This window comes from Chiloscyllium plagiosum, unplaced genomic scaffold, assembly GCF_037043375.1.
Source record: "Chiloscyllium plagiosum isolate Xiang-an unplaced genomic scaffold, Cpla_swu_hap1 HiC_scaffold_14, whole genome shotgun sequence".
Taxonomy (NCBI): Eukaryota; Metazoa; Chordata; class Chondrichthyes; order Orectolobiformes; family Hemiscylliidae; genus Chiloscyllium; species Chiloscyllium plagiosum.
Genome location: NW_028270152.1, coordinates 12,641,901 through 12,660,994, shown reverse-complemented (window position 1 = coordinate 12,660,994; position 19,094 = coordinate 12,641,901). Strand labels below are relative to the sequence as shown.

Here is a 19,094-nt window from a genome sequence, read left to right as displayed (position 1 = left end):
CAAAACACCCTTGCGCCAGCAAGGAAAGGTGCAGAGCTTCACATTTACTCACTCGCCTCCATCACAGCTAAACAAAGGAGGGAGCGCGCAAGCAGTCCTGCACTTGCCGAAACCCGGGATTGAACCAGGGACCTTTAGATCTTCAGTCTAACGCTCTCCCAACTGAGCTATTTCGGCAGCTGCTGCCAGCTCAGCGCGCTCAGGCACTTTGCTCGCGGCCACATTCACTTGGGATTTGCCCAGCGTATTTGTTCCAAATCTCCTCACAACATCAACTTCTTCCGGCAAAATTTCCCACCCTGTTTTCTCGGCGGACAGTTCGCTTCGGCCGCTGCCTCTTTATACCGTCTATATCTACACTGTCGTTCATTCTGCACAATCATTTCTGAAGTTGACTGTTTGGCTCTGGTCAACTCGCTCGTCAAATGCACAACGAGGAACTGGTCCCTCCAGTCCTCGACAAGTTCCACGTCGTGCTCCGTTCACCGTCAACATGTCTCGCCAGCTTCACCCCATCTCTCCTCTACCTCTCGAAATGCTGCACGTGATGCCATCCGTCTGCAAATGGTCAGTATCAGTCTAAGCTGCTTTGCAAGCAACCCGATGCACCGGAACAATTTAAACAAATCGCCTCTGCTCCGGCTTCAGTCCGTCCACTGTTAAAACCTTCAGTTATTACTCTGCAGGCTTGAGGATTCCCAAGTTCTCTGCAACCATCTCCAAAGCGGCATGCAAGTCACTGACTGTTTACCCGACCGAGTCTGTTTGTGAATACTTTTCCATCGTCATTCTGCACGATCATTTCTGAAGTGACCGCTTGTGTCGAAAACAAGGACAGTCCAAAGCGATTTCCTGAGGCGCACCTCTGGAACGCTCAAATCAACCTAAAGTCAGGCGGCCATGCGCATGTCAGCATCTCTCCTGCAACTTTTCCATTGCGATCAGGGATCACCAGTTTTTGCAAGCTGGAACAGCTGGCCGTCAGCAAGCTTATGAGCGAGGGAGTGTTTGATAGAGAGAGTGCAAAGGCCACCATGTACGCGTTGCTGACTCAAAGACTGTTTTGTGCGTTCGCAGATGTTGGTCAATGAACAGTAGGAGAATTTGAATTGGTGCAGGATTGAGGGTTTGTCCATTTGATTATTTGACTGTTTTGGAATGCTCGTTACGGAGCCAATGAGAAGAAATGTGCCATGAGACTGGAAGCAAAAGGCACAGCATCGCTGCAGGAGCACCATGCAGAAGGAGGGTGAGAAGCAATCCAAACCACCCTTTCGCCAGCAAGGAAAGGTGCAGAGCTTCACATTTACTCACTCGCCTCCATCACAGCTAAACAAAGGAGGGAGCGCGCAAGCAGTCCTGCACTTGCCGAAACCCGGGACCTTTAGATCTTCAGTCTAACGCTCTCCCAACTGAGCTATTCCGGCAGCTGCTGCCAGCTCAGCGCGCTCAGGCACTTTGCTCGCGGCCACATTCACTTGGGATTTGCCCAGCGTATTTGTTCCAAATCTCCTCACAACATCAACTTCTTCCGGCAAAATTTCCCACCCTGTTTTCTCGGCGGACAGTTCGCTTCGGCCGCTGCCTCTTTATACCGTCTATATCTACACTGTCGTTCATTCTGCACAATCATTTCTGAAGTTGACTGCTTGGCTCTGGTCAACTCGCTCGTCAAATGCACAACGAGGAACTGGTCCCTCCAGTCCTCGACAAGTTCCACGTCGTGCTCCGTTCACCGTCAACATGTCTCGCCAGCTCCACCCCATCTCTCCTCTACCTCTCGAAATGCTGCACGTGATGCCATCCGTCTGCAAATGGTCAGTATCAGTCTGAGCTGCTTTGCAAGCAACCCGATGCACCGAAACAATTTGAACAAATCGCCTCTGCTCCGGCTTCAGTCCGTCCACTGCTAAAACCTTGAGTTATTACTCTGCAGGCTTGAGGATTCCCAAGTTCTCTGCAACCAGCTCCAAAGCGGCATGCAAGTCACTGACTGTTTACCCGACCGAGTCTGTTTGTGAATACTTTTCCATCGTCATTCTGCACGATCATTTCTGAAGTGACCGCTTGTGTCGAAAACAAGGACAGTCCAAAGCGATTTCCTGAGGCGCACCTCTGGAACGTTCAAATCAACCGAAAGTCAGGCGGCCATGCGCATGTCAGCATCTCTCCTGCAACCTTTCCATTGCGATCAGGGATCACCAGTTTTTGCAAGCTGGAACAGCTGACCGTCAGCAAGCTTATGAGCGAGGGAGTGTTTGATAGAGAGAGTGCAAAGGCCACCATGTACGCGTTGCTGACTCAAAGACTGTTTTGTGCGTTCGCAGATGTTGGTCAATGAACAGTAGGAGAATTTGAATTGGTGCAGGATTGAGGGTTTGTCCATTTGATTATTTGACTGTTTTGGAATGCTCGTTACGGAGCCAATGAGAAGAAATGTGCCATGAGACTGGAAGCAAAAGGCACAGCATCGCTGCAGGAGCACCATGCAGAAGGAGGGTGAGAAGCAATCCAAACCACCCTTTCGCCAGCAAGAAAAGGTGCAGAGCTTCACATTTACTCACTCGCCTCCATCACAGCTAAACAAAGGAGGGAGCGCGCAAGCAGTCCTGCACTTGCCGAAACCCGGGACTGAACCAGGGACCTTTAGATCTTCAGTCTAACGCTCTCCCAACTGAGCTATTTCGGCAGCTGCTGCCAGCTCAGCGCGCTCAGGCACTTTGCTCGCGACCACATTCACTTGGGATTTGCCCAGCGTATTTGTTCCAAATCTCCTCACAACATCAACTTCTTCCGGCAAAATTTCCCACCCTGTTTTCTCGGCGGACAGTTCGCTTCGGCCGCTGCCTCTTTATACCGTCTATATCTACACTGTCGTTCATTCTGCACAATCATTTCTGAAGTTGACTGCTTGGCTCTGGTCAACTCGCTCGTCAAATGCACAACGAGGAACTGGTCCCTCCAGTCCTCGACAAGTTCCACGTCGTGCTCCGTTCACCGTCAACATGTCTCGCCAGCTTCACCCCATCTCTCCTCTACCTCTCGAAATGCTGCACGTGATGCCATCCGTCTGCAAATGGTCAGTATCAGTCTAAGCTGCTTTGCAAGCAACCCGATGCACCGGAACAATTTGAACAAATCGCCTCTGCTCCGGCTTCAGTCCGTCCACTGTTAAAACCTTCAGTTATTACTCTGCAGGCTTGAGGATTCCCACGTTCTCTGCAACCATCTCCAAAGCGGCATGCAAGTCACTGACTGTTTACCCGACCGAGTCTGTTTGTGAATACTTTTCCATCGTCATTCTGCACGATCATTTCTGAAGTGACCGCTTGTGTCGAAAACAAGGACAGTCCAAAGCGATTTCCTGAGGCGCACCTCTGGAACGCTCAAATCAACCTAAAGTCAGGCGGCCATGCGCATGTCAGCATCTCTCCTGCAACCTTTCCATTGCGATCAGGGATCACCAGTTTTTGCAAGCTGGAACAGCTGGCCGTCAGCAAGCTTATGAGCGAGGGAGTGTTTGATAGAGAGAGTGCAACGGCCACCATGTACGCGTTGCTGACTCAAAGACTGTTTTGTGCGTTCGCAGATGTTGGTCAATGAACAGTAGGAGAATTTGAATTGGTGCAGGATTGAGGGTTTGTCCATTTGATTATTTGACTGTTTTGGAATGCTCGTTACGGAGCCAATGAGAAGAAATGTGCCATGAGACTGGAAGCAAAAGGCACAGCATCGCTGCAGGAGCACCATGCAGAAGGAGGGTGAGAAGCAATCCAAACCACCCTTTCGCCAGCAAGGAAAGGTGCAGAGCTTCACATTTATTCACTCGCCTCCATCACAGCTAAACAAAGGAGGGAGCGCGCAAGCAGTCCTGCACTTGCCGAAACCCGGGACCTTTAGATCTTCAGTCTAACGCTCTCCCAACTGAGCTATTTCGGCAGCTGCTGCCAGCTCAGCGCGCTCAGGCACTTTGCTCGCGGCCACATTCACTTGGGATTTGCCCAGCGTATTTGTTCCAAATCTCCTCACAACATCAACTTCTTCCGGCAAAATTTCCCACCCTGTTTTCTCGGCGGACAGTTCGCTTCGGCCGCTGCCTCTTTATACCGTCTATATCTACACTGTCGTTCATTCTGCACAATCATTTCTGAAGTTGACTGCTTGGCTCTGGTCAACTCGCTCGTCAAATGCACAACGAGGAACTGGTCCCTCCAGTCCTCGACAAGTTCCACGTCGTGCTCCGTTCACCGTCAACATGTCTCGCCAGCTTCACCCCATCTCTCCTCTACCTCTCGAAATGCTGCACGTGATGCCATCCGTCTGCAAATGGTCAGTATCAGTCTAAGCTGCTTTGCAAGCAACCCGATGCACCGGAACAATTTGAACAAATCGCCTCTGCTCCGGCTTCAGTCCGTCCACTGTTAAAACCTTCAGTTATTACTCTGCAGGCTTGAGGATTCCCAAGTTCTCTGCAACCATCTCCAAAGCGGCATGCAAGTCACTGACTGTTTACCCGACCGAGTCTGTTTGTGAATACTTTTCCATCGTCATTCTGCACGATCATTTCTGAAGTGACCGCTTGTGTCGAAAACAAGGACAGTCCAAAGCGATTTCCTGAGGCGCACCTCTGGAACGCTCAAATCAACCTAAAGTCAGGCGGCCATGCGCATGTCAGCATCTCTCCTGCAACCTTTCCATTGCGATCAGGGATCACCAGTTTTTGCAAGCTGGAACAGCTGGCCGTCAGCAAGCTTATGAGCGAGGGAGTGTTTGATAGAGAGAGTGCAAAGGCCACCATGTACGCGTTGCTGACTCAAAGACTGTTTTGTGCGTTCGCAGATGTTGGTCAATGAACAGTAGGAGAATTTGAATTGGTGCAGGATTGAGGGTTTGTCCATTTGATTATTTGACTGTTTTGGAATGCTCGTTACGGAGCCAATGAGAAGAAATGTGCCATGAGACTGGAAGCAAAAGGCACAGCATCGCTGCAGGAGCACCATGCAGAAGGAGGGTGAGAAGCAATCCAAACCACCCTTGCGCCAGCAAGGAAAGGTGCAGAGCTTCACATTTACTCACTCGCCTCCATCACAGCTAAACAAAGGAGGGAGCGCGCAAGCAGTCCTGCACTTGCCGAAACCCGGGATTGAACCAGGGACCTTTAGATCTTCAGTCTAACGCTCTCCCAACTGAGCTATTTCGGCAGCTGCTGCCAGCTCTGTGCGCTCAGGCACTTTGCTCGCGGCCACATTCACTTGGGATTTGCCCAGCGTATTTGTTCCAAATCTCCTCACAACATCAACTTCTTCCGGCAAAATTTCCCACCCTGTTTTCTCGGCGGACAGTTCGCTTCGGCCGCTGCCTCTTTATACCGTCTATATCTACACTGTCGTTCATTCTGCACAATCATTTCTGAAATTGACTGCTTGGCTCTGGTCAACTCGCTCGTCAAATGCACAACGAGGAACTGGTCCCTCCAGTCCTCGACAAGTTCCACGTCGTGCTCCGTTCACCGTCAACATGTCTCGCCAGCTTCACCCCATCTCTCCTCTACCTCTCGAAATGCTGCACGTGATGCCATCCGTCTGCAAATGGTCAGTATCAGTCTAAGCTGCTTTGCAAGCAACCCGATGCACCGGAACAATTTGAACAAATCGCCTCTGCTCCGGCTTCAGTCCGTCCACTGTTAAAACCTTCAGTTATTACTCTGAAGGCTTGAGGATTCCCAAGTTCTCTGCAACCATCTCCAAAGCGGCATGCAAGTCACTGACTGTTTACCCGACCGAGTCTGTTTGTGAATACTTTTCCATCGTCATTCTGCACGATCATTTCTGAAGTGACCGCTTGTGTCGAAAACAAGGACAGTCCAAAGCGATTTCCTGAGGCGCACCTCTGGAACGCTCAAATCAACCTAAAGTCAGGCGGCCATGCGCATGTCAGCATCTCTCCTGCAACCTTTCCATTGCGATCAGGGATCACCAGTTTTTGCAAGCTGGAACAGCTGGCCGTCAGCAAGCTTATGAGCGAGGGAGTGTTTGATAGAGAGAGTGCAAAGGCCACCATGTACGCGTTGCTGACTCAAAGACTGTTTTGTGCGTTCGCAGATGTTGGTCAATGAACAGTAGGAGAATTTGAATTGGTGCAGGATTGAGGGTTTGTCCATTTGATTATTTGACTGTTTTGGAATGCTCGTTACGGAGCCAATGAGAAGAAATGTGCCATGAGACTGGAAGCAAAAGGCACAGCATCGCTGCAGGAGCACCATGCAGAAGGAGGGTGAGAAGCAATCCAAACCACCCTTGCGCCAGCAAGGAAAGGTGCAGAGCTTCACATTTACTCACTCGCCTCCATCACAGCTAAACAAAGCAGGGAGCACGCAAGCAATCCTGCACTTGCCGAAACCCGGGATTGAACCAGGGACCTTTAGATCTTCAGTCTAACGCTCTCCCAACTGAGCTATTTCAGCAGCTGCTGTCAGCTCAGCGCGCTCAGGCACTTTGCTCGCGGCCACATTCACTTGAGATTTGCCCAGCGTATTTGTTACAAATCTCCTCACAACATCAACTTCTTCCGGCAAAATTTCCCACCCTGTTTTCTCGGCGGACAGTTCGCTTCGGCCGCTGCCTCTTTATACCGTCTATATCTACACTGTTGTTCATTCTGCACAATCATTTCTGAAGTTGACTGCTTGGCTCTGGTCAACTCGCTCGTCAAATGCACAACGAGGAACTGGTCCCTCCAGTCCTCGACAAGTTCCACGTCGTGCTCCGTTCACCGTCAACATGTCTCGCCAGCTTCACCCCATCTCTCCTCTACCTCTCGAAATGCTGCACGTGATGCCATCCGTCTGCAAATGGTCAGTATCAGTCTAAGCTGCTTTGCAAGCAACCCGATGCACCGGAACAATTTGAACAAATCGCCTCTGCTCCGGCTTCAGTCCGTCCACTGTTAAAACCTTCAGTTATTACTCTGCAGGCTTGAGGATTCCCAAGTTCTCTGCAACCATCTCCAAAGCGGCATGCAAGTCACTGACTGTTTACCCGACCGAGTCTGTTTGTGAATACTTTTCCATCGTCATTCTGCACGATCATTTCTGAAGTGACCGCTTGTGTCGAAAACAAGGACAGTCCAAAGCGATTTCCTGAGGCGCACCTCTGGAACGCTCAAATCAACCTAAAGTCAGGCGGCCATGCGCATGTCAGCATCTCTCCTGCAACCTTTCCATTGCGATCAGGGATCACCAGTTTTTGCAAGCTGGAACAGCTGGCCGTCAGCAAGCTTATGAGCGAGGGAGTGTTTGATAGAGAGAGTGCAAAGGCCACCATGTACGCGTTGCTGACTCAAAGACTGTTTTGTGCGTTCGCAGATGTTGGTCAATGAACAGTAGGAGAATTTGAATTGGTGCAGGATTGAGGGTTTGTCCATTTGATTATTTGACTGTTTTGGAATGCTCGTTACGGAGCCAATGAGAAGAAATGTGCCATGAGACTGGAAGCAAAAGGCACAGCATCGCTGCAGGAGCACCATGCAGAAGGAGGGTGAGAAGCAATCCAAACCACCCTTGCGCCAGCAAGGAAAGGTGCAGAGCTTCACATTTACTCACTCGCCTCCATCACAGCTAAACAAAGCAGGGAGCACGCAAGCAATCCTGCACTTGCCGAAACCCGGGATTGAACCAGGGACCTTTAGATCTTCAGTCTAACGCTCTCCCAACTGAGCTATTTCAGCAGCTGCTGTCAGCTCAGCGCGCTCAGGCACTTTGCTCGCGGCCACATTCACTTGAGATTTGCCCAGCGTATTTGTTACAAATCTCCTCACAACATCAACTTCTTCCGGCAAAATTTCCCACCCTGTTTTCTCGGCGGACAGTTCGCTTCGGCCGCTGCCTCTTTATACCGTCTATATCTACACTGTTGTTCATTCTGCACAATCATTTCTGAAGTTGACTGCTTGGCTCTGGTCAACTCGCTTGTCAAATGCACAACGAGGAACTGGTCCCTCCAGTCCTCGACAAGTTCCACGTCGTGCTCCGTTCACCGTCAACATGTCTCGCCAGCTTCACCCCATCTCTCCTCTACCTCTCGAAATGCTGCACGTGATGCCATCCGTCTGCAAATGGTCAGTATCAGTCTAAGCTGCTTTGCAAGCAACCCGATGCACCGGAACAATTTGAACAAATCGCCTCTGCTCCGGCTTCAGTCCGTCCACTGTTAAAACCTTCAGTTATTACTCTGCAGGCTTGAGGATTCCCAAGTTCTCTGCAACCATCTCCAAAGCGGCATGCAAGTCACTGACTGTTTACCCGACCGAGTCTGTTTGTGAATACTTTTCCATCGTCATTCTGCACGATCATTTCTGAAGTGACCGCTTGTGTCGAAAACAAGGACAGTCCAAAGCGATTTCCTGAGGCGCACCTCTGGAACGCTCAAATCAACCTAAAGTCAGGCGGCCATGCGCATGTCAGCATCTCTCCTGCAACCTTTCCATTGCGATCAGGGATCACCAGTTTTTGCAAGCTGGAACAGCTGGCCGTCAGCAAGCTTATGAGCGAGGGAGTGTTTGATAGAGAGAGTGCAAAGGCCACCATGTACGCGTTGCTGACTCAAAGACTGTTTTGTGCGTTCGCAGATGTTGGTCAATGAACAGTAGGAGAATTTGAATTGGTGCAGGATTGAGGGTTTGTCCATTTGATTATTTGACTGTTTTGGAATGCTCGTTACGGAGCCAATGAGAAGAAATGTGCCATGAGACTGGAAGCAAAAGGCACAGCATCGCTGCAGGAGCACCATGCAGAAGGAGGGTGAGAAGCAATCCAAACCACCCTTTCGCCAGCAAGGAAAGGTGCAGAGCTTCACATTTATTCACTCGCCTCCATCACAGCTAAACAAAGGAGGGAGCGCGCAAGCAGTCCTGCACTTGCCGAAACCCGGGACCTTTAGATCTTCAGTCTAACGCTCTCCCAACTGAGCTATTTCGGCAGCTGCTGCCAGCTCTGTGCGCTCAGGCACTTTGCTCGCGGCCACATTCACTTGGGATTTGCCCAGCGTATTTGTTCCAAATCTCCTCACAACATCAACTTCTTCCGGCAAAATTTCCCACCCTGTTTTCTCGGCGGACAGTTCGCTTCGGCCGCTGCCTCTTTATACCGTCTATATCTACACTGTCGTTCATTCTGCACAATCATTTCTGAAGTTGACTGCTTGGCTCTGGTCAACTCGCTCGTCAAATGCACAACGAGGAACTGGTCCCTCCAGTCCTCGACAAGTTCCACGTCGTGCTCCGTTCACCGTCAACATGTCTCGCCAGCTTCACCCCATCTCTCCTCTACCTCTCGAAATGCTGCACGTGATGCCATCCGTCTGCAAATGGTCAGTATCAGTCTAAGCTGCTTTGCAAGCAACCCGATGCACCGGAACAATTTGAACAAATCGCCTCTGCTCCGGCTTCAGTCCGTCCACTGTTAAAACCTTCAGTTATTACTCTGAAGGCTTGAGGATTCCCAAGTTCTCTGCAACCATCTCCAAAGCGGCATGCAAGTCACTGACTGTTTACCCGACCGAGTCTGTTTGTGAATACTTTTCCATCGTCATTCTGCACGATCATTTCTGAAGTGACCGCTTGTGTCGAAAACAAGGACAGTCCAAAGCGATTTCCTGAGGCGCACCTCTGGAACGCTCAAATCAACCTAAAGTCAGGCGGCCATGCGCATGTCAGCATCTCTCCTGCAACCTTTCCATTGCGATCAGGGATCACCAGTTTTTGCAAGCTGGAACAGCTGGCCGTCAGCAAGCTTATGAGCGAGGGAGTGTTTGATAGAGAGAGTGCAAAGGCCACCATGTACGCGTTGCTGACTCAAAGACTGTTTTGTGCGTTCGCAGATGTTGGTCAATGAACAGTAGGAGAATTTGAATTGGTGCAGGATTGAGGGTTTGTCCATTTGATTATTTGACTGTTTTGGAATGCTCGTTACGGAGCCAATGAGAAGAAATGTGCCATGAGACTGGAAGCAAAAGGCACAGCATCGCTGCAGGAGCACCATGCAGAAGGAGGGTGAGAAGCAATCCAAACCACCCTTGCGCCAGCAAGGAAAGGTGCAGAGCTTCACATTTACTCACTCGCCTCCATCACAGCTAAACAAAGGAGGGAGCGCGCAAGCAATCCTGCACTTGCCGAAACCCGGGATTGAACCAGGGACCTTTAGATCTTCAGTCTAACGCTCTCCCAACTGAGCTATTTCAGCAGCTGCAGTCAGCTCAGCGCGCTCAGGCACTTTGCTCGCGGCCACATTCACTTGAGATTTGCCCAGCGTATTTGTTCCAAATCTCCTCACAACATCAACTTCTTCCGGCAAAATTTCCCACCCTGTTTTCTCGGCGGACAGTTCGCTTCGGCCGCTGCCTCTTTATACCGTCTATGTCTACACTGTCGTTCATTCTGCACAATCATTTCTGAAGTTGACTGCTTGGCTCTGGTCAACTCGCTCGTCAAACGCACAACGAGGAACTGGTCCCTCCAGTCCTCGACAAGTTCCACGTCGTGCTCCGTTCACCGTCAACATGTCTCGCCAGCTTCACCCCATCTCTCCTCTACCTCTCGAAATGCTGCACGTGATGCCATCCGTCTGCAAATGGTCAGTATCAGTCTAAGCTGCTTTGCAAGCAACCCGATGCACCGGAACAATTTGAACAAATCGCCTCTGCTCCGGCTTCAGTCCGTCCACTGTTAAAACCTTCAGTTATTACTCTGCAGGCTTGAGGATTCCCAAGTTCTCTGCAACCATCTCCAAAGCGGCATGCAAGTCACTGACTATTTACCCGACCGAGTCTGTTTGTGAATACTTTTCCATCGTCATTCTGCACGATCATTTGTGAAGTGACCGCTTGCGTCGAAAACAAGGACAGTCCAAAGCGATTTCCTGAGGCGCACCTCTGGAACGCTCAAATCAACCTAAAGTCAGGCGGCCATGCGCATGTCAGCATCTCTCCTGCAACCTTTCCATTGCGATCAGGGATCACCAGTTTTTGCAAGCTGGAACAGCTGGCCGTCAGCAAGCTTATGAGCGAGGGAGTGTTTGATAGAGAGAGTGCAAAGGCCACCATGTACGCGTTGCTGACTCAAAGACTGTTTTGTGCGTTCGCAGATGTTGGTCAATGAACAGTAGGAGAATTTGAATTGGTGCAGGATTGAGGGTTTGTCCATTTGATTATTTGACTGTTTTGGAATGCTCGTTACGGAGCCAATGAGAAGAAATGTGCCATGAGACTGGAAGCAAAAGGCACAGCATCGCTGCAGGAGCACCATGCAGAAGGAGGGTGAGAAGCAATCCAAACCACCCTTGCGCCAGCAAGGAAAGGTGCAGAGCTTCACATTTACTCACTCGCCTCCATCACAGCTAAACAAAGGAGCGAGCGCGCAAGCAGTCCTGCACTTGCCGAAACCCGGGACCTTTAGATCTTCAGTCTAACGCTCTCCCAACTGAGCTATTCCGGCAGCTGCTGCCAGCTCAGCGCGCTCAGGCACTTTGCTCGCGGCCACATTCACTTGGGATTTGCCCAGCGTATTTGTTCCAAATCTCCTCACAACATCAACTTCTTCCGGCAAAATTTCCCACCCTGTTTTCTCGGCGGACAGTTCGCTTCGGCCGCTGCCTCTTTATACCGTCTATATCTACACTGTCGTTCATTCTGCACAATCATTTCTGAAGTTGACTGCTTGGCTCTGGTCAACTCGCTCGTCAAATGCACAACGAGGAACTGGTCCCTCCAGTCCTCGACAAGTTCCACGTCGTGCTCCGTTCACCGTCAACATGTCTCGCCAGCTCCACCCCATCTCTCCTCTACCTCTCGAAATGCTGCACGTGATGCCATCCGTCTGCAAATGGTCAGTATCAGTCTGAGCTGCTTTGCAAGCAACCCGATGCACCGAAACAATTTGAACAAATCGCCTCTGCTCCGGCTTCAGTCCGTCCACTGCTAAAACCTTGAGTTATTACTCTGCAGGCTTGAGGATTCCCAAGTTCTCTGCAACCAGCTCCAAAGCGGCATGCAAGTCACTGACTGTTTACCCGACCGAGTCTGTTTGTGAATACTTTTCCATCGTCATTCTGCACGATCATTTCTGAAGTGACCGCTTGTGTCGAAAACAAGGACAGTCCAAAGCGATTTCCTGAGGCGCACCTCTGGAACGTTCAAATCAACCGAAAGTCAGGCGGCCATGCGCATGTCAGCATCTCTCCTGCAACCTTTCCATTGCGATCAGGGATCACCAGTTTTTGCAAGCTGGAACAGCTGACCTTCAGCAAGCTTATGAGCGAGGGAGTGTTTGATAGAGAGAGTGCAAAGGCCACCATGTACGCGTTGCTGACTCAAAGACTGTTTTGTGCGTTCGCAGATGTTGGTCAATGAACAGTAGGAGAATTTGAATTGGTGCAGGATTGAGGGTTTGTCCATTTGATTATTTGACTGTTTTGGAATGCTCGTTACGGAGCCAATGAGAAGAAATGTGCCATGAGACTGGAAGCAAAAGGCACAGCATCGCTGCAGGAGCACCATGCAGAAGGAGGGTGAGAAGCAATCCAAACCACCCTTTCGCCAGCAAGAAAAGGTGCAGAGCTTCACATTTACTCACTCGCCTCCATCACAGCTAAACAAAGGAGGGAGCGCGCAAGCAGTCCTGCACTTGCCGAAACCCGGGACTGAACCAGGGACCTTTAGATCTTCAGTCTAACGCTCTCCCAACTGAGCTATTTCGGCAGCTGCTGCCAGCTCACCGCGCTCAGGCACTTTGCTCGCGGCCACATTCACTTGGGATTTGCCCAGCGTATTTGTTCCAAATCTCCTCACAACATCAACTTCTTCCGGCAAAATTTCCCACCCTGTTTTCTCGGCGGACAGTTCGCTTCGGCCGCTGCCTCTTTATACCGTCTATGTCTACACTGTCGTTCATTCTGCACAATCATTTCTGAAGTTGACTGCTTGGCTCTGGTCAACTCGCTCGTCAAATGCACAACGAGGAACTGGTCCCTCCAGTCCTCGACAAGTTCCACGTCGTGCTCCGTTCACCGTCAACATGTCTCGCCAGCTTCACCCCATCTCTCCTCTACCTCTCGAAATGCTGCACGTGATGCCATCCGTCTGCAAATGGTCAGTATCAGTCTAAGCTGCTTTGCAAGCAACCCGATGCACCGGAACAATTTGAACAAATCGCCTCTGCTCCGGCTTCAGTCCGTCCACTGTTAAAACCTTCAGTTATTACTCTGCAGGCTTGAGGATTCCCAAGTTCTCTGCAACCATCTCCAAAGCGGCATGCAAGTCACTGACTGTTTACCCGACCGAGTCTGTTTGTGAATACTTTTCCATCGTCATTCTGCACGATCATTTCTGAAGTGACCGCTTGTGTCGAAAACAAGGACAGTCCAAAGCGATTTCCTGAGGCGCACCTCTGGAACGCTCAAATCAACCTAAAGTCAGGCGGCCATGCGCATGTCAGCATCTCTCCTGCAACCTTTCCATTGCGATCAGGGATCACCAGTTTTTGCAAGCTGGGACAGCTGGCCGTCAGCAAGCTTATGAGCGAGGGAGTGTTTGATAGAGAGAGTGCAAAGGCCACCATGTAAGCGTTGCTGACTCAAAGACTGTTTTGTGCGTTCGCAGATGTTGGTCAATGAACAGTAGGAGAATTTGAATTGGTGCAGGATTGAGGGTTTGTCCATTTGATTATTTGACTGTTTTGGAATGCTCGTTACGGAGCCAATGAGAAGAAATGTGCCATGAGACTGGAAGCAAAAGGCACAGCATCGCTGCAGGAGCACCATGCAGAAGAAGGGTGAGAAGCAATCCAAACCACCCTTGCGCCAGCAAGGAAAGGTGCAGAGCTTCACATTTACTCACTCGCCTCCATCACAGCTAAACAAAGGAGGGAGCGCGCAAGCAATCCTGCACTTGCCGAAACCCGGGACCTTTAGATCTTCAGTCTAACGCTCTCCCAACTGAGCTATTTCGGCAGCTGCTGCCAGCTCAGCGCGCTCAGGCACTTTGCTCGCGGCCACATTCACTTGGGATTTGCCCAGCGTATTTGTTCCAAATCTCCTCACAACATCAACTTCTTCCGGCAAAATTTCCCACCCTGTTTTCTCGGCGGACAGTTCGCTTCGGCCGCTGCCTCTTTATACCGTCTATATCTACACTGTCGTTCATTCTGCACAATCATTTCTGAAGTTGACTGCTTGGCTCTGGTCAACTCGCTCGTCAAATGCACAACGAGGAACAGGTCCCTCCAGTCCTCGACAAGTTCCACGTCGTGCTCCGTTCACCGTCAACATGTCTCGCCAGCTTCACCCCATCTCTCCTCTACCTCTCGAAATGCTGCACGTGATGCCATCCATCTGCAAATGGTCAGTATCAGTCTAAGCTGCTTTGCAAGCAACCCGATGCACCGGAACAATTTGAACAAATCGCCTCTGCTCCGGCTTCAGTCCGTCCACTGTTAAAACCTTCAGTTATTACTCTGAAGGCTTGAGGATTCCCAAGTTCTCTGCAACCATCTCCAAAGCGGCATGCAAGTCACTGACTGTTTACCCGACCGAGTCTGTTTGTGAATACTTTTCCATCGTCATTCTGCACGATCATTTCTGAAGTGACCGCTTGTGTCGAAAACAAGGACAGTCCAAAGCGATTTCCTGAGGCGCACCTCTGGAACGCTCAAATCAACCTAAAGTCAGGCGGCCATGCGCATGTCAGCATCTCTCCTGCAACCTTTCCATTGCGATCAGGGATCACCAGTTTTTGCAAGCTGGAACAGCTGGCCGTCAGCAAGCTTATGAGCGAGGGAGTGTTTGATAGAGAGAGTGCAAAGGCCACCATGTACGCGTTGCTGACTCAAAGACTGTTTTGTGCGTTCGCAGATGTTGGTCAATGAACAGTAGGAGAATTTGAATTGGTGCAGGATTGAGGGTTTGTCCATTTGATTATTTGACTGTTTTGGAATGCTCGTTACGGAGCCAATGAGAAGAAATGTGCCATGAGACTGGAAGCAAAAGGCACAGCATCGCTGCAGGAGCACCATGCAGAAGGAGGGTGAGAAGCAATCCAAACCACCCTTTCGCCAGCAAGAAAAGGTGCAGAGCTTCACATTTACTCACTCGCCTCCATCACAGCTAAACAAAGGAGGGAGCGCGCAAGCAGTCCTGCACTTGCCGAAACCGGGGATTGAACCAGGGACCTTTAGATTTTCAGTCTAACGCTCTCCCAACTGAGCTATTTCGGCAGCTGCTGCCAGCTCAGCGCGCTCAGGCACTTTGCTCGCGGCCACATTCACTTGGGATTTGCCCAGCGTATTTGTTCCAAATCTCCTCACAACATCAACTTCTTCCGGCAAAATTTCCCACCCTGTTTTCTCGGCGGACAGTTCGCTTCGGCCGCTGCCTCTTTATACCGTCTATATCTACACTGTCGTTCATTCTGCACAATCATTTCTGAAATTGACTGCTTGGCTCTGGTCAACTCGCTCGTCAAATGCACAACGAGGAACTGGTCCCTCCAGTCCTCGACAAGTTCCACGTCGTGCTCCGTTCACCGTCAACATGTCTCGCCAGCTTCACCCCATCTCTCCTCTACCTCTCGAAATGCTGCACGTGATGCCATCCGTCTGCAAATGGTCAGTATCAGTCTAAGCTGCTTTGCAAGCAATCCGATGCACCGGAACAATTTGAACAAATCGCCTCTGCTCCGGCTTCAGTCCGTCCACTGTTAAAACCTTCAGTTATTACTCTGCAGGCTTGAGGATTCCCAAGTTCTCTGCAACCATCTCCAAAGCGGCATGCAAGTCACTGACTATTTACCCGACCGAGTCTGTTTGTGAATACTTTTCCATCGTCATTCTGCACGATCATTTCTGAAGTGACCGCTTGTGTCGAAAACAAGGACAGTCCAAAGCGATTTCCTGAGGCGCACCTCTGGAACGCTCAAATCAACCTAAAGTCAGGCGGCCATGCGCATGTCAGCATCTCTCCTGCAACCTTTCCATTGCGATCAGGGATCACCAGTTTTTGCAAGCTGGGACAGCTGGCCGTCAGCAAGCTTATGAATGAGGGAGTGTTTGATAGAGAGAGTGCAAAGGCCACCATGTACGCGTTGCTGACTCAAAGACTGTTTTGTGCGTTCGCAGATGTTGGTCAATGAACAGTAGGAGAATTTGAATTGGTGCAGGATTGAGGGTTTGTCCATTTGATTATTTGACTGTTTTGGAATGCTCGTTACGGAGCCAATGAGAAGAAATGTGCCATGAGACTGGAAGCAAAAGGCACAGCATCGCTGCAGGAGCACCATGCAGAAGGAGGGTGAGAAGCAATCCAAACCACCCTTTCGCCAGCAAGAAAAGGTGCAGAGCTTCACATTTACTCACTCGCCTCCATCACAGCTAAACAAAGGAGGGAGCGCGCAAGCAGTCCTGCACTTGCCGAAACCCGGGACTGAACCAGGGACCTTTAGATCTTCAGTCTAACGCTCTCCCAACTGAGCTATTTCGGCAGCTGCTGCCAGCTCAGCGCGCTCAGGCACTTTGCTCGCGGCCACATTCACTTGGGATTTGCCCAGCGTATTTGTTCCAAATCTCCTCACAACATCAACTTCTTCCGGCAAAATTTCCCACCCTGTTTTCTCGGCGGACAGTTCGCTTCGGCCGCTGCCTCTTTATACCGTCTATATCTACACTGTCGTTCATTCTGCACAATCATTTCTGAAATTGACTGCTTGGCTCTGGTCAACTCGCTCGTCAAATGCACAACGAGGAACTGGTCCCTCCAGTCCTCGACAAGTTCCACGTCGTGCTCCGTTCACCGTCAACATGTCTCGCCAGCTTCACCCCATCTCTCCTCTACCTCTCGAAATGCTGCACGTGATGCCATCCGTCTGCAAATGGTCAGTATCAGTCTAAGCTGCTTTGCAAGCAACCCGATGCACCGGAACAATTTGAACAAATCGCCTCTGCTCCGGCTTCAGTCCGTCCACTGTTAAAACCTTCAGTTATTACTCTGCAGGCTTGAGGATTCCCAAGTTCTCTGCAACCATCTCCAAAGCGGCATGCAAGTCACTGACTATTTACCCGACCGAGTCTGTTTGTGAATACTTTTCCATCGTCATTCTGCACGATCATTTCTGAAGTGACCGCTTGTGTCGAAAACAAGGACAGTCCAAAGCGATTTCCTGAGGCGCACCTCTGGAACGCTCAAATCAACCTAAAGTCAGGCGGCCATGCGCATGTCAGCATCTCTCCTGCAACCTTTCCATTGCGATCAGGGATCACCAGTTTTTGCAAGCTGGAACAGCTGGCCGTCAGCAAGCTTATGAATGAGGGAGTGTTTGATAGAGAGAGTGCAAAGGCCACCATGTACGCGTTGCTGACTCAAAGACTGTTTTGTGCGTTCGCAGATGTTGGTCAATGAACAGTAGGAGAATTTGAATTGGTGCAGGATTGAGGGTTTGTCCATTTGATTATTTGACTGTTTTGGAATGCTCGTTACGGAGCCAATGAGAAGAAATGTGCCATGAGACTGGAAGCAAAAGGCACAGCATCGCTGCAGGAGCACCATGCAGAAGGAGGGTGAGAAGCAATCCAAACCACCCTTTCGCCAGCAAGAAAAGGTGCAGAGCTTCACATTTACTCACTCGCCTCCATCACAGCTAAACAAAGGAGGGAGCGCGCAAGCAGTCCTGCACTTGCCGAAACCCGGGACTGAACCAGGGACCTTTAGATCTTCAGTCTAACGCTCTCCCAACTGAGCTATTTCGGCAGCTGCTGCCAGCTCAGCGCGCTCAGGCACTTTGCTCGCGGCCACATTCACTTGGGATTTGCCCAGCGTATTTGTTCCAAATCTCCTCACAACATCAACTTCTTCCGGCAAAATTTCCCACCCTGTTTTCTCGGCGGACAGTTCGCTTCGGCCGCTGCCTCTTTATACCGTCTATGTCTACACTGTCGTTCATTCTGCACAATCATTTCTGAAGTTGACTGCTTGGCTCTGGTCAACTCGCTCGTCAAACGCACAACGAGGAACTGGTCCCTCCAGTCCTCGACAAGTTCCACGTCGTGCTCCGTTCACCGTCAACATGTCTCGCCAGCTTCACCCCATCTCTCCTCTACCTCTCGAAATGCTGCACGTGATGCCATCCGTCTGCAAATGGTCAGTATCAGTCTAAGCTGCTTTGCAAGCAACCCGATGCACCGGAACAATTTGAACAAATCGCCTCTGCTCCGGCTTCAGTCCGTCCACTGTTAAAACCTTCAGTTATTACTCTGCAGGCTTGAGGATTCCCAAGTTCTCTGCAACCATCTCCAAAGCGGCATGCTAGTCACTGACTGTTTACCCGACCGAGTCTGTTTGTGAATACTTTTCCATCGTCATTCTGCACGATCATTTCTGAAGTGACCGCTTGTGTCGAAAACAAGGACAGTCCAAAGCGATTTCCTGAGGCGCACCTCTGGAACGCTCAAATCAACCTAAAGTCAGGCGGCCATGCGCATGTCAGCATCTCTCCTGCAACCTTTCCATTGCGATCAGGGATCACCAGTTTTTGCAAGCTTGGACAGCTGGCCGTCAGCAAGCTTATGAGCGAGGGAGTGTTTGATAGAGAGAGTGCAAAGGCCACCATGTACGCGTTGCTGACTCAAAGACTGTTTTGTGCGTTCGCAGATGTTGGTCAATGAACAGTAGGAGAATTTGAATTGGTGCAGGATTGAGGGTTTGTCCATTTGATTATTTGACTGTTTTGGAATGCTCGTTACGGAGCCAATGAGAAGAAATGTGCCATGAGACTGGAAGCAAAAGGCACAGCATCGCTGCAGGAGCACCATGCAGAAGAAGGGTGAGAAGCAATCCAAACCACCCTTGCGCCAGCAAGGAAAGGTGCAGAGCTTCACATTTACTCACTCGCCTCCATCACAGCTAAACAAAGGAGGGAGCGCGCAAGCAGTCCTGCACTTGCCGAAACCCGGGACCTTTAGATCTTCAGTCTAACGCTCTCCCAACTGAGCTATTTCGGCAGCTGCTGCCAGCTCAGCGCGCTCAGGCACTTTGCTCGCGGCCACATTCACTTGGGATT

The 19,094-nt window shown here is 50.5% G+C and overlaps 6 non-coding genes across 6 annotated transcripts; all 6 read right to left on the bottom strand.

The window, feature by feature from the left end:
- Nucleotides 1–104: 104 nt before the first annotated feature.
- Nucleotides 105–177, bottom strand: trnaf-gaa (transfer RNA phenylalanine (anticodon GAA)). Its single transcript has one exon. It is a non-coding gene; the product is annotated as a tRNA-Phe (tRNA).
- A 4,951-nt stretch (nt 178–5,128) lies between these two features.
- Nucleotides 5,129–5,201, bottom strand: trnaf-gaa (transfer RNA phenylalanine (anticodon GAA)). The gene has a single exon. It is a non-coding gene; the product is annotated as a tRNA-Phe (tRNA).
- Nucleotides 5,202–6,390: 1,189 nt separating this feature from the next.
- On the bottom strand, nt 6,391–6,463 carry trnaf-gaa (transfer RNA phenylalanine (anticodon GAA)). Its single transcript has one exon. It is a non-coding gene; the product is annotated as a tRNA-Phe (tRNA).
- Nucleotides 6,464–7,652: 1,189 nt separating this feature from the next.
- trnaf-gaa (transfer RNA phenylalanine (anticodon GAA)) lies at nt 7,653–7,725 on the bottom strand. The gene has a single exon. It is a non-coding gene; the product is annotated as a tRNA-Phe (tRNA).
- Nucleotides 7,726–10,164: 2,439 nt separating this feature from the next.
- trnaf-gaa (transfer RNA phenylalanine (anticodon GAA)) lies at nt 10,165–10,237 on the bottom strand. The gene has a single exon. It is a non-coding gene; the product is annotated as a tRNA-Phe (tRNA).
- Nucleotides 10,238–15,188: 4,951 nt separating this feature from the next.
- trnaf-gaa (transfer RNA phenylalanine (anticodon GAA)) lies at nt 15,189–15,261 on the bottom strand. Its single transcript has one exon. It is a non-coding gene; the product is annotated as a tRNA-Phe (tRNA).
- Between the last annotated feature and the right edge of the window lie 3,833 nt (nt 15,262–19,094).